This window comes from Lepisosteus oculatus, chromosome 13, assembly GCF_040954835.1.
Source record: "Lepisosteus oculatus isolate fLepOcu1 chromosome 13, fLepOcu1.hap2, whole genome shotgun sequence".
NCBI lineage: Eukaryota > Metazoa > Chordata > Actinopteri > Semionotiformes > Lepisosteidae > Lepisosteus > Lepisosteus oculatus.
Genome location: NC_090708.1, coordinates 26,899,431 through 26,914,216, shown reverse-complemented (window position 1 = coordinate 26,914,216; position 14,786 = coordinate 26,899,431). Strand labels below are relative to the sequence as shown.

Below are 14,786 nucleotides of genomic sequence, written 5' to 3'. Positions count from 1 at the left end.
CGATCTTTGGATTACAATTTTGGATTGTTTGCCTCTGCATCCCGCAGAGTTCACGACTACACACAGGATCCTCGGAGAACTACCTGCTGGATCCTTGACACTTGCAACCAACAAAATTAAAGAGAAAAATAAACAGATAATTATTAGGAAAAATAATTGAAATTAAAATAACCTACAACACCCTGGTGTGTGCACACCCCCCCCCAACTAATACTTTGTGGAAGCACCTTTTGCATTTATTACAGCAGTAAGTCTTTGTGAATAAGTCTGAATAAATCAACTTTGCACACCTGGACTTTGCAATTTTATCCCACTCTTCCTTGCAAAAAAGTTTAAGCTACTTCATATTGCCAGGGGATCTCCTGTGCACAGCCCTCTTTAGGTCATTCTATGGGATGACCTATGGGCTATTGGCTTTCTATGGGATTGAGGTCTGGGCTCTGACTGGGCCATTCCAAGACTTTGATCTTCCTTTTCTTAAGCCATTCCTTAGTTGATTTGAATGTGTGCTTTGGGTTGTTATCATGTCGGAAGGTGAAATTCCTCTTCATCTTCAGCTTTCTGACAGAGGCCAGAAGGTTTTGTGCCAAAATATCTTGATATTGGGAGCTTGTCATTATCCCATCTATCTTGACTAGAGTCCCTGTCCAAGCTGGAGAGAAGCAGCCCCAAAGCATGATGCGTCCACCACCATCCTTCACAGTAGGTATGGTGTTCTTTGGATGATGAGCTGTGTTGTCTTTGCACCAAACATATCTTTTAGAATTAAGGCCAAAAAGTTCACCCTTTGTCTTATCAGACCATAAGACATTTTCCCACATGTTTTAGGGTGATTGGATGTATGTTTTTGCAAAATTTAGACAGATTTGGGTGTTCTTTTTTGTAAGAAATGGCTTCTGTCTTGCCACACTACCCCATTGCCCAGAAGTATGCAGAATACGGGAGACTGTTGTCACATCAGGAGCTGGCAAGGAGTCAATTATACCAGCAAGAAATTCCTGCAGCTCCTTTAATGTTGCTGTAGGCCTCTTGTTAGCCTCCCTGATAAGTTTTCTCCTTGTACTGTCATCAACTTTGGAGGGTTGTCCTAATCTTGTAAATGTCCCTGTGGTGCCACATTTTCTTCACCTATTGATGATAGTCTTCACAGTGCTCCATGGTACATCCAATGCCTTTTATATTCTTTTATACCTCTCTCCTGATTGGTACCTTTCAACAATTAGATCCCATAGATGTTTTGTCAGCTCCTTGTGGACCATGGCTATCCCAGTAGGATGCAACCATGAAAGTTTTAAGGAAATCCGAATTAACTCTGAACACAGCTATAGCCCCCATTATGAAAGGGTGTGCACACTTATGCAACCAGGGTGTTGTAGGTTTTTTAATTTAAATTATTTTTCCTAATAATTATCTATGTGTTTTTCTTTTGAATTTTGTTGGTTGGAAGGTCACATTAAAGATGGAAAAATGTCTGACATGATTTATCTTGATTTCTGGCTTTACATCACAAAAACCTGCACTTTCAATAAGGGTGTTTAGACTTTTTATATCCACTGTATATTGGGGTCTCAGATGAGATTGTACTTGATGGTTGGCTGCAATCAGTTTCTCCCATCAGAAAAATGGAATATTCAAAGACCAAAGCTGAAAACATGCACGCAGTCTCAAAACCCCACACATGGGCATTGCATAGAAAAACAGGACTTTGCAGATGCTTTAATCAAATTTTCACTACAAATGAATTAATCCCAGCACACGAAACACTAACATGACAGAATTATTTTTGGTTTTGGCTTTTAGGTTTTGGGTTAAGTCTGCTTTCATGTTATAGCTTCTTGTTATAGTTATAGTTGAGTCTTTTCTTTTTCTTGTACAGTTTAACATTTTTAAGTTTATGGTAAATTCACTTTCTATGTTTTAAAAACTCATGTATGCCACACATATTTCTATAGTTTCTTAACCTAAGTTGACTCGTGGGCAAAATTCAGTGCATGTCTGTTTTGACATGTGTTTTACAATTGGAACTCTCCCCCCTATCCCACTCCTCCTTCTTCCAGGCCAAGTTTAAAAGAATTTAACTTTTGTTTTCATTGTAATATCAGAAGCATTTACTCCAGGACACACTTCTCTCTGTGTATTTTTTTTACTGCTGGTGGAAATAAACCCAGTTCTCAATTCGCAAAACCGGCATTAGTGATAACTGGATTCATATGGACTATAGTTCACTAGGAAAAAAATAGACAGACATACTCCACAGGACATCTTTCTATGTCAGCAATTTATCTATGGTCCTAACATGAGTCCTGAAATTTGGATTAGTTACATTTATTGTCAAAATCTAGGTCTTGTTAAAAATAACAGTATAATTAACACCAGACACACTGCTGTACAAGTCAAGTGAAGCAGTGCTCTTCTCCCTTTTTAAATATACTAATATAAATTTGCCATGAAAGGCATTCTTATGACAGTCAAACAGGTGAAGGCTGAATTATTTAATCTAAAAAAAACTGGTCCGTTTCACAGTAGTGTTGTGTTCAGGTTCCTGACTGTGCTTCGGGAAAAAAGAAAGACTGAAAGATAATTCCACACATCTAAATTCCAGAATTATTTCCATTCAGTGATTTTGAGCCATTTCTTGAAGGATTCCAGGATGTGTGCTTTAACAACATGACCGTGCAGCTTGTTCCAGATTCCACAAACCTTTGTGTAAAGATGCACATGTCACATGTATAGTGCATTGCTTAGGACCCTATGCGGATGGTATAATCCAGAAGTGACTGGAGAAGGACAACAGGGAGAACACAGCTGGAACAGGATGGGATGACAGACAGAGGGGTGGTGATAGCAGTGACCTGGTGCTCGGAGGCTGTGGCGGAGGCAAACAAGTCAGAAACAGTCCAAAGGGGAAATCAGGGCACAGTCCAAAATCCAATGCTGGGAGGTCCATTCGAGACGAACAATTAGAAACCAGGGAAGAGAGAACTGGAACCAGGAAAAAGGAGGATTAAAAGCATAACTGGGCTAGGCGCTCCGAGCCCCGGACCCAGAGGTCAGGACGCCGTTTGGAAGCCTAGGCTTATAAAAAAGGGTCAGAGAGCCCTCTAGAGGAGGGAAGATGATTGTGACAGCCCATCCCAATTTCAACACTTCCTTGAGGCCAGAAATTAATTTCCTCACCTTCCTTTGAACTGATTTTGGAACAACAATGTTCATTGTACTGTACAAGGTGGAGTCCACAAAGAGAGGCAATATCTTATACTAACATGATAAGACGTATTTGTGTCACGACACGGAGGGTGACATTGACTGTTCCGAAGATGTAACTCACCTCTAGCCAGCAGTGTCTTGACTCTTCTTGCCTAAGTAAGAGAGGAGGGGTTCTTGCACGAGTCAAGGTAATTCTAAATATTGGGAGATCTGTGACCCTGGGTTTGCAACACCCCAACACCCCAACTGCAGGTGTTTTTTCTCTTCTCTTTTTAACATGGAATAAACCTATTACTTGTTCCTTTACTCCTAAGATCGTACACTGGGCAACCTGAAGGCACAACGTTAGCAATTGCTTGCCATTGTGTATAGCTGGAAGGCCAAAGTAATCAAGTTTTGAACTTTACATTTACTTTGCTGATTACTGATCACCAAATTATTAATGTTAACCCAATCTGTGGGAAGCATTTTTAAGCTCAGAAAAACCCTAGCATGACTATTATCTCCCAGCTGTGTTGCAAAAGACTGCAGTGTCAATGAAACAGATGCACTGACTTTTACCTTACAAAGGCCCTCTTTAAATAAGGACCTTACACATTTAAAGGTCCTTGTCAAAAATGATTGTGTTTCATGCTTGGATGTGACAGTTTTCATGTTTAAATGTAAGGAATTCTTTATAAATACGTAATCAGAATGGGGACCCTGAGACAAGGGACATTCATTATTTTTGGGGCATGCTCTGATCAAAATAATTTCATCCAGAAGCTATTGTGAAATTCTGCTACAAATGCTTCCTTTTGTTAAATGGCATCACGACATTATGACAATATATGATTTCATTTTGATTGTATAGAATGAGGCCCATCAGCTGATAATTGCTCTTGCCTCTGCAAGCGCTCCCTGTTGAAACAGGAATGTGGTGACCTTGGAAGTAATTTTCCTTGATTTTCCTTGATGAAAGAATGTTAGGAAGTGGAGCTATACTGTACTATATACATCTTTTCTGCTCCCTGCTCTATCGATTCTTTTCATTTTTTGAGAAGGGCTTTAAGCCAATGTTGAACTGGGCAGTGATTTAGTGGAATGCAAGATTATTGCATGCATGGGTTAGGAGAATTCCTACTTATTCCTTTCTTTCAAAGAGCTGTGCTCTTAGTGGCTTGGGTTTTAATGCTAACACAGAATCTGCTGACTCAATTCTTTGGCAGAGAGCATTTTGCCCTAGAGGCCATTTATCAGGAGTCTTAACTGGCCTGAAAAGAGTACATGCTGTGGTGGAGAAACAAAGATGACATTGTACATCTGGATCTATGTTTGAATTTAAAATAAAATTGCTTTTCATAATTTCTATTCTGTGTCAGCTCATCCCCACAACAAGGGGTGTGGTCGGGTGCTTTGGAAGGCTGTGAAGCATGAAGGACTGGCCAATGCCGCAATTTAAAATCTCTCCATGAGTATACATTGGTCTCAGAACATCCTTAAGGACTGATCCAAATTCTTTAATTTTGTTAGAACTCCTAATCTCTTCGTTACTATGCCATTGAGTGCCAGAGATAGCAAGCTACACTCCCTTTACATCTCAAAGCTAAAATTTTCAACACAAATTCTAGTAACCTCCAATTTGCCAGATACACAAAATATATAATATTCTATATAGTGTCTGTGCTACCAGTCATAGTAGTTATGTACTTTATAAATCCTTATATTAATACAGCAAAGTGTTGAATGTGTTATCCTTCCCTGTAACTTTATATGCTCAGGCTGTGATCTGTCTACAACAGCAAGGTGACAGAAGCTACACAGGAAGACAAAAGAATGAATATGAGGCACCAAAGAGGATCTTGTGGAGATGAGTAGGATGCGAGGCTCATTACTGATGGTGCCTTAGTGTCTCATCCTTATCCTGGAAACTCCCAAGCCTGCTGACCTATAACTACAGCATATGAGACAGATATTTTAATTCCACTGCGCCTGACAGACGTCAACTAGAATTATGGAGAACTCCTGTAAACTTTGCAGAAAACATTTCTCTGAGAACAGGAGTGTGAGACAAGTTTGTTAGTGGAGCTGTGTTTGCTTTCATCCCACATCAGAAACGGAAAACAGAAAGCATTCATAGATGTGAACCCGGCTGGAGAGAAGCACAAAAGCAGAGATACAAGCAATACGTGGCTGGAGTGAATGACCACAGAGAAGCCTGGCCGTGTTTATGTGACCCAAACAGAAAGAGACTGATAGAGTTTGACAGAATGGGCAAACAAATTGACACAACAGGAGGGGGAGAGACAGAGGGAGGCATGGCTGATCAAACAGATCTGACAGAAAGAGCTGTGCAGATGAATCACAGAGCCCAGAAGTGAGATGAAAGGCTGAGGCATTTCATTTTCTGTCTGGGTCACAGTGGACCCTTCACTGGCTACTGCAAATAGGACAGGGTGGAAGGGAGACTTTCACACAACAAAGAGAAGGAGGTTCACCCTATTTGCTTCCATTTCAATGGGGTATGAATGGGACTGTAACGACAATGTAAAGCTAGGGGAGAGGAGGGGCTAAGGATCAAACCAAGAGATAATGCAGAGGCCTCACAGGGAGTCTAGAAGGAGTACTTGATGTCTTAACATAAATAAGGAAAATATTCCAGATGAAAGGAGGCCATTCACCCCACCTACGTCATACAGGTAGATAATGTGGATTCCAGTAAGTGATAGATCTGAGGAACTCATCTAGGTGATTTGTGAAGAAAGTCAATGTGTCAGCTTTAATATTGTGGCTGGGTATCAGATGTACTTTTTGGGTAAAAATATGCCTCCTGTTCTGATGTTTGTATTGGTGTTAATTTTTAAAGCCTTGTATTATTTTATTGTCAGGATGAGCCAACAGGTCATAAGTGACTCTGCAGCTCTAAGTTGAATCAGATAAGAATGTCCATACAGAAAAGAGACAGAATGTCATCTGATGCGGAGAGTAGTGGTTGTGGACAGTATAGTGAAGAAAAAGCTTTCTTTAGAGGATTATAAATATGTTTAGGCACAAAAACTGAGACAATGATGAACACAAGCAGAATTGCAATGTTTCAAGGCACACAATTAAGACTTCTACTGCAGGAAGCTGTCTGTGCAAGATCGCCCCCTAATTATATGCATTACACAGAGTGGACCGAAAGTTGATATGAGGGATGTCTTTTGGCAGAAGCCCAAATCCAAACTTCTGCTATCAGAGATGGAGGAAAGAAGGACCTTGTTGCAATCTTTTCTTGTCTTTATCTGATTTGATGATCTGATCTTGTCATTGGATCATGAAAAAAGCAATGCCAGCACAAAATATAAGAGCTCTTGTCACGGGAGCCATGTAATGCATAGTTTAGGATCCTGTGCAGACGGTATAATCCTGAAGTAACTGGAAATGGGCTACAGGGAAAACACAGTTAGGAATTGAAGGGATGGCGAACAGGGGGCGGTGCCGACAGTGATCAGGTGCAAGGGAGGAGTGCAGGCAAACAAGTCCAGGGAAATCCAGGGTGCAGTCCAAATTCCAAAAATCCAGGTGACCCATCCAAGACAAGAGAGGGTTAAAATCCGGAGCGGGATCCGGGACAGGAACAGGAGGCTAAAAAACAGAGAAATGAAGCCAGGTGCTCCGAGCCCCGGACTCAGCTAGGTCAGGATGCCGATCAGAAGCCTCAGCCCTGAAGCTGCGGACGTAGGGCGACATGATGCTAGACAGGCCTCCGGGCATCCGTCTTCGAATGCAGAGCCCCAAGCTTCCGGAGCACCGGGTTTGACTATGTGAAAGGCAGACCACAGTCTGTGAGACTACAGAACTGTGTGTCCGAAAAGGTATTAAGTAACACAGGGGCTCCTCAGGGGACGGTTCTTTCTCCATTCCTCTTCACCCTCTATACTTCGGACTTTAAATACAACTCAAAGTCATGCCACTTGCAGAAGTTCTCAGATGACTCTGCAATTGTGGGATGTATCAAGGGTGGGCAGGAGGAAGAGTACAGAGGACTGGTCAGCCACTTTGTGGAGTGGTGTGAGAAGAACCACCTGCAATTGAATGTAACAAAGACAAAGGAACTGGTGGTAGATTTCAGGAGGAAAAAGGTCAAACCTACTCTTGTCTACATCCATGGGAGTACAAGTACCTGGGAGTGCACATCAATGATAGACTGGAATGGTCTAAGAACATCGAGGCCACTTGCGTGAAGGGTCAGAGCCTACTTTACTTCTTTAGGAGGCTCATGTCCTTCAATGTATGTAGTTAGATGCTACATTTGTTCTATCAGTCAGTGGTGGCGAGCGCCATTTTCTACATAGTGGTATGCTGGGGCTCTGGGATTAGAGCGATGGATTCTAACAGGCTGAACAAGCTCATCAGAAGAGCAAGCTCCGTCATTGGGTCTGGCCTGGACCCCCTGGAGGTAGTGACTGAGAGGAGAATGGTGTCCAAACTAGAGGCCATCATGGACAACGTCTCCCATCCCCTCTATGACATGCTTGTAGAAATGAAGAGCACGTTCAGCACGTTCTTTTTCTTTTCCTGTTTGCAACCGTTTTTGTGCAATATTTGCCAGGGACCCGTGCAATACATTTATATTTATATTCATATTGTGCAATACGACTTTTTGTGTACTGTTCTGTTCTGGTTTGTTCTTTGTGTGTTCTGGACTGTGAGTAACTCTTCTTAGTGCACTTCTTACTGTACTGATTGTATTGTATTATTATTATTGTATCATTCGTTGCACTGTTGCTGTGTTGTCTGTGTTAAGCTGCTGTTGCACTGCAATTTACCTCACGGGATCAATAAAGTATCTATTTATCTATCTTAAATAAAGAACGGAACGAGGAGGCTGGTTAACGTGATAATAAACACAAATGTAACACAAAAGGATCAGAGTGCCCTCTAGAAGAGGGATGATGATCACGACAGCTCTGGTGCTGAGTTTTTAGTCATGAGTACAGTGACTTCTGAGCATGTACAGGGATGCTGTAAGAGTGCACATACACAGCATATCTGACTCAGGCTCATCCAAATCCATCATGAAATTTCCATTTCATTCTCAATTAATCCCTAAACTGCACTCAACACTACGGTGTTGTTGAAATATGTGCATCAAGGATCATGATAAAATAAAAAGTAAATCATTTCTGCAAGTTTAGAGTTGAAAGTACTGCTGTATAAGGTGGGCATTGTTCTGAATGCTCTTTCTGGACTGCATCAAACATAATTTTTTTGAGAGAAACTGCATGCTATCACTCCTGGACTCGGTACCTGTTATAATACTGGGAACTTGCTTGTTGTTTCCAGGGTCCTTTCATGCACAGAAAAAGCAAAATACAGTAAGTGAACTTCCTAGTTATCTCTGAATTCAGGACAACTACAAAATAACTCTTTAAGAGCCTACTTTACAAACCTTAAAATCATGTGTTAGATAGCTGAACTAATCTGAAATAACCCTCACTGCTCTTTTAGGCATTACAGGGACAAAAAACTCACCTTTAACATTCAAGAACAATCAGAGAGGACTTTCTGTTCTATGCTCTTGTGCAGACAAGCATGCAGTCACAGAAAGAGAAAAAATTAAGCACACCATATTGTGCCTTGTGTGGTAGGTCATCATGCTTTCACACAATTCAACATAATAGTTCTTTTGTGCAGTTTAAAAACAACTTTTATTTTTTTGGGTATTTTTTGTACCCTACCACTGTGGATAGCTAGTTATTCACTCTATACCACACCCAATAATCCAACTTAAAAAAGTAAAGAAAGCAAAGCTGTGTGATCTGCACTATCATCATTCTTCCGAGAGCCAGAAGCACAAGCAGGAGGGGCTGTGTGACCTTGGAAGGAAAGATACACTCTTTTGAAACAGCAGGAGATGCAAACTCAATGATGCATTGCCTACAGTATAACTGTAATAACTGAGCAAGGAAGATCGGTCTGGTCAGGGATCAAAGGTGAGGGACTGTGGAAAGGCAAACTTATGTAACCTTCTCCACAAATCTCTGATTCTACAGAATGCATACACGCACAAAAAGTCATTTTTTATTAAACATCTGGAATGAGAAAACAAAAAAGTAGGTCTCTAAAGTTATTGAGAGGAAGTCTTGACTTTTCCAATAAGGAGTGATCAACATGGACCTCTCTGGTACTCTGGACCGGTAGGATTGTTTAGTAGGGTAATGGACTCTAGCTGGCCTGACATTGACTGTCTCTTTGCAAGCTCCACAAGAGTAAATGCAAGACAGTAAACACTAATTGGAATCTGGCTCATCTGAACTTAATAATGGCTTGTGATAATTGCCATCAGAGTCCATGGAATATTATTTTGCAACAGTAGATTTGTAATTACAGTAGCAATAACATCAGACATGCAGCATAAAGTAGCACTTTGATCTCTGTCTGCAGTGTATCATACACTTGGATTATAACTCTTATTGTTAAGACATTTGGAACCTGATCAATGATATGAAAAGAGAGCCTTGGTGCAAATTGACTTTGCTCTTTATATGTGTTCCATAGATTGTCATGATCATTAAACTTTAAATATGTTGTTCAAATGAAAGGAGTTTGACAAAGGCAATAAGGAAAGTACAGTACCTGTTGCTAACATTTGGAAAAAAATACCAGTTTTCCACTATAACCAACCACAGTTTACTGTTTCTTACTCCACAAGAAAAAAATCTCCAGGGTATCAGTTTTAGATGTTTATATAAGAAAGACAATGTTGACGTACAAATAAAAGTTATTCCTCTGGAATATTCCACTGTGCTATTTTCAGTTCAAGGTGTCTTTCCTTCCTGCCAAAAAATGTAAAGTTGCCGAAATCCAGGATCCTTCAAGAAATCCATCTTGAAATTTGTGAAGTGAACAAGATGAGCTTAATGGTCTCCTCTCTTTTGCATCTCTTAAACAGACACCATGACCCCAGGTCATGCCACTAGTGGATGGGGCTAATTCCATGGGAATCTCCAAGCAGCAGTTTTTCTGCTACAGATAAATCCACAAATAATCCCATATCAAGTGGGTGAAAAGTAAAAAAATTGCTGGCAATTCCAAAACCGGGAAAAATGAATGGAGAGGCCTATATTGAAAAGTGACATTATTAACACCCTCATACATGCACGAGGAGGGTAGACATCAGACAGCACATCCCACACAATATAGAGCACTTCAATGCCTCACCCACATGATTCCACTTTCCCAACCCTTAGTGTAAAGATGTGCCTTAGGTTCTCAGTCTTAAGTGCACATCTCCTTTCCATGCATGTCCTCTGTTTTGTGTTTCACTGTTCATTCTGAAGAAATTAGATGGGTTGACTTTGTTAATGCCCTTGAGGTTTTTTTAAAACTGCACCAAATAATCTATTTAGACTAAAAAGGTTCAGTTCCTTAAGCCTATCAGTGTAGGAAATTGCTTAAAACTCCAGAAAACACATGAATGTATAGGCTTGGCTCCAGCCTTTGGAGTTTACATTTTGGATCTGCCTCTTGAGTTAGAAGGTATAAACCGAAATAAAAAATAATGAGTTGTCTATGATGCACAAGAAAGCAGTTGTGAAAATGAGAGCAAAAGAAAAGTCTAATTAGAAACTTTAAAAAGAGACAGGCCAATCACAAAATCAAAAATAGGCAATGACTTGAAAAAGACAAAAACTACTAGAAGAGTAAACATTCTGTTTACAGAATAACCATTAAAGATGTGAAGAAACACCCTAAAAATGCAGGCAAAGTGTTTGTACAAAGATGAGCCAAACAGTGCTGGAAGTTTTATGGACAGTCAAAACAAATGTAAGCTTTTATAAAAGTCAAGGAAAGACAAAAGTGTAAAGAAAAAGAACAATTGGAAATTATCCTAATCTCACTACCTCATCTGTGAGATTTGGTGGAGGTGGTGTCATGGCTGGGGCATACAGTACATGGCTGCCTCTGGAACTGGCTCATTGGTTTTCATTTTACCTGACAAGGGTAGCAGAATTAAATATTTTGTCTGCCCATGTGCAAAAAATGCCTCCTGACTCACTGTGCACCCTGCAGCAAGACAATGACACAAGACACACTGCACACTTACAGTTACTAAGGAGGTCATCAGGAAGAAGAAGTGGAAAAATTTGATTTTAATCTTATTGAACATACTTTTTACTTGTTGCAGAGGAAACAAAAGTCAGAAAACGCCACTAAGAAGGAACAGCTGGAAGTGGCTGCAGTTAAGACCTGGCAAAGCATCTCAAAGGAACGTTTCAAGAGTCTGGTGATGTTGATGGGTCACAGACTTGAAGAAGTCATTACATATAAGGGTTGTGTGACTAAATGGTAACATTAACAAAATAACTTACTTTAAATTCATTTGTCCAAATACTTATGCTGACCTGAAATTATCGGGAGATTCAACACAAAAACATTTTTGTTCTATCATGGTTTATATGGTATGCACAAAATATCCAGAAATAAAGGCTGACATTTATATTTTTGTCTTATTTTGTTATTGTGATCTGAAATAAAAAATAGTGCACAGTAAAAATAACAAATTTCACTTCACTGTGCAAATACATACTACAGTATTTTCACTAAAACGTTAGTGGTCCTAATACAGATCCCCGATGTACTCTATGCATTTTATTTTCTCAGCTTGAGTATTTACCTCTTTCTGTTATTCTTCATTTCCAACCTATTACCCAATGGACACATACTGTATCTAATAATGACAGGAATAGCCATTTTGTTCAATTTAAGAATAAAACATATCAAAGAACAGAACAAATATGTACTTGTCTGTAGTTGTCAGTGGCCTGACAAGAAGACTATGATTGTTTCAGCTAGTCTTATTACTTTCAAAATAGTAAAACAAAACAATATTAAAAACAAACGCAATAGCTCATAATGTGACCTTTCAGGCACTGAAGGTTACATGCAGCAGTGAACTCTGGGATGTCTGTCAGGCAGCTCTTTGAGCTACGTTGACACCATGACCAGCTGAGGTCTTAATACTCTTTCAGTCATCTCCTATTGCTTCCAACACAACATGAGATTATGCCAATCTACAAAAAAAAATAAAAATCTACAAAAATCTCTAATGCCTTGTTTTGAATTTCATTCCTGTGGTCATCAAGGTCCAGGATGGTAAAACTAGCAAATTGCGTTTTGTTCTGTGATAAACAGGTTAAAGACTGAGCTCAGTCCTCTATCTATGGGATGAATCACAGACAATGGGAGAATTGAAAGTTCAAGAGCAGAAGGTTAAGTGTGTGCCTCATCCACTGAAATCTTGGATTTTCTTGGATACTGGATCCCTTGGTCCAGTAGTGGTACTGCAATGTACAGTATTGTGTAACTTAAATTTCCATGGGGTGCATTAGATTATCATCAACCTTTCTGGTCATCTTTTGCATCAAAGCTTTGCCTTCGCTGTGGTTTGAGAATCTTAACATGTTATGCTTAAGGTAGGGCTAGTAAATCTGGCATTATTCTACAATAACTCAGTACAATCACAGAGCTTGCCATAACACTTGCCATAACACTCAGAAAATATGACAAAGGTTATATTTTCTGAGTGTTATGAGTGGGAAAGGTTATGAGTGCATCTTTTTTCTAAGCAGACAAATACTGTACAGTACAGTACATATCTGTGTCTCTGGGTAGGTGTGGGTGAGTGTGTGTCTGAGAGGAAGCAGACATCTCTCCGTCCAGCCTAGATTGCATTTCAGGGAGATTGTGATTGGCTGAAGACAGAAAGGCAAAGTCTCTGGGGAGCCAACTGGCCCTGACTTACTGTTTTGCATCTGCACCACTGAGAGATATTTCTAAGAACCGCTTGGCTTCAGCAATTCCCAAGAACAAGTGGCTCCCTTTCAGAGTTGCTGGGGTGACAAGATAATGCAGCTCCTGCCAGGAAAAAAAAAGAAATAAGAGAAAGGAAAAATGTTGCCATCACTCTGATGGTTGCACCCACATTCAAATAGTCATATGTGCAAGGGTAGCCCCCTTCTCTCTTTCAGTCTCAGACTAACATCTAGAAGGAAATCTGTGCCTTTCTTGGTTGTGCATGCAGGGGCTCAGATATACATAGACACAAAGATGTAATCTCAGAAGAACACGTGGACACAATTATCCCAATAGTGTTGTTTTTATAGAAAAAGAATGCCAAGAATGCATACTGACAATACAGTTATGCTAGCTATAAAAAAAACTTTCCATATGGGTTCAGCAATTTCTAAAGAATTGCCTTGGCACAGAACCCCAATTGATACTGGCCAGTCTTCTGTAAACTCAAGCTGAAAGATAATCAGAATTCTAAGGAAAGAGAAAACCTTTCTCCCAGAAAGAGGTGAAATCTCAGTGTGCAGCATTTTATATTACCAACAAAGGTTTGAAAACCTTTTACCATTATTTTCAAAGATGTGGCTTTGTCATTATTTGCCAGAATAATAAAAAAGAAAAAGAATTTGAAAGAAGTAACTTCAAAGAATCTCTGGGAATAACAGTCAGTAAATGAAATAATGTGTTCTTTTTTTTCTTTTTTAATATTTTTTAAATTTATTTTTTACTTTATATCGATTCACATCCACTGGAATCACAGATAACTTCTTTATGTTTTGGCATTATGCAAGCACGATACCAACTGGCAGGAAAGTTATTCCCAACTCTAGGACCAGTATATCCCTCTCTGACAGCACAGGAAGCACCCAGGACGTCACTGGATGGATGGTATAAATCACAACAAATTATGGGTTTGAATATAAAGGCCTTCATCCAATGAGAGTACTGGATAGATGATAACAGCAACAGAATTTGGAACTGGTTCCTGAAACTGAAATCTCATGAAATCTCATGAAATAAAGGATAAAGAGATAATTAGTATCCATTGACAAATTAATTTAACATTTGATCAAGATTTGTCTAAAACAGGGGTGGGGAACCTTTTTTCTGCCAAGGGCCATTTGGATATTTATAACATCATTCGCGGGCCATACAAAATTATCAATTAAAAAATTAGCCTGCTATATTTGGTCAAACATTTAATTAACTCACCCCTAATGTGATGGCTGGAACTGCCTCTCTTTGGTGAGATGTTAGCTGGTATTGATGATGTTGCTACTCGCAACTGCTTTTCCAGGTTTGCATCGGTCAGACTTGAGCACAGTCGATCAAACAGCCACTTGCTATCATTGAGTTCCCTGAGAGGTTTTCCCTTCACCTCCATGAACTGCTTGACTTCATCCCGCAGTTCGTAAAACACAGTGTGTTAACACTTTCGCAACGTCTACACTCCCAGCCTGCCTGGCACTGACTGCCCTCTGAGTCACCGCAATACAGGCAGACAGGCCGCGGGCAGCCGGCGAGAAGCATGCGTGTCTGTCCCGTCATGTACTCGTATGTGTCCTGTCTATCCCGTAATGGATGTTCCTTGCTTGTCCCTCAAAATTAATGTTATTATTATGATTCACTTAATATAAATTTATGTTGCTATGAAAAGAGCTCCTAGATTTATTGAATTTCAAGTCCCGCCTGCGTAGGGCTGGGCGATATGGCCAAAAACATCGCGATAAAAAATTTCATATCAGTCGATATCGATAATTATC

The 14,786-nt window shown here is 39.9% G+C and overlaps 1 long non-coding RNA gene across 2 annotated transcripts in view; it reads right to left on the bottom strand.

Annotated features, from left to right (window-relative positions):
• Positions 1-14,477, bottom strand: part of LOC107079188 (uncharacterized) — a 66,118-nt gene extending 51,641 nt beyond the window's left edge. Inside the window, exons 1-3 of one of the 2 annotated variants that reach the window (XR_011191483.1) lie at positions 14,236-14,477; positions 12,977-13,089; positions 6,533-7,253 (exon numbers count right to left, since the gene is read on the bottom strand). This is a non-coding gene — a long non-coding RNA (uncharacterized lncRNA). Of the gene's footprint in view, positions 1-6,532; positions 7,254-12,976; positions 13,090-14,235 lie in introns of those variants that run through there. The other variant, XR_001480153.2, reaches the window with a different exon arrangement.
• Between the last annotated feature and the right edge of the window lie 309 nt (positions 14,478-14,786).